Source organism: Apium graveolens, chromosome 6, assembly GCF_009905375.1.
Source record: "Apium graveolens cultivar Ventura chromosome 6, ASM990537v1, whole genome shotgun sequence".
Taxonomy (NCBI): Eukaryota; Viridiplantae; Streptophyta; class Magnoliopsida; order Apiales; family Apiaceae; genus Apium; species Apium graveolens.
This window is the reverse complement of record NC_133652.1, coordinates 198,650,606-198,651,364: the sequence shown is the minus strand read 5'-3', so window position 1 is coordinate 198,651,364 and position 759 is coordinate 198,650,606.

Here is a 759-nt window from a genome sequence, read left to right as displayed (position 1 = left end):
CTAGCAGCTCTCGTGATATTTGTTCATCACTGAGAGAGGACGGTTCCATTGTAATACTGTTTTATTAATAAGATTATTCTGTGTTTCATACTTGTGTTCTTAATTCGATTTGATTGTAGTATACACTGTATTCAACCCCCCTTCTACAGTGTGTGTGACCTAACAATATATATGAGAAATGTTCAGTGGAGACGTGATTTTAGTTGGAGAATTGGAGACCTAATCATGATCATCTATTTTTTTTCATCCAATGGTTGTTATTATTTTGCTTTCTTTTATTTATCACATGGGTCGAGAGGTAGTTAAGTCCTGCTATATTATAAGTATTATAAAAATAGTTATATACGTTAGGCCATTCATATACTTATATAAAGTTGTTAATATAGTTCACATGCATTAATCATTTTATCACATTTCCTATAATATAGAAATTTGGATGAATAAATTTTACATGAATTTAAAAATTATGTTATTTTTATTACTTAGTTTACATTATTATAAAAAATCACATTTTGTTTATAAAAAATCTACAATATGTTATGCACTCTATTTTTTATAATATATTTTTCACATAATATTTGATTCTGCAAGTTGCATTATATTTTTTATTTAGGTTTAAAAGTGCTACACTTTATAATTTTAGGTACTACACTCTATTATAAAATTCTATTACATGTTCTACCTTTCAATTTTTTAATATATTTTTTCACATAATATTTTATTCTACAAGTTGCATTAGATTTTATATTTAGGTTTAAA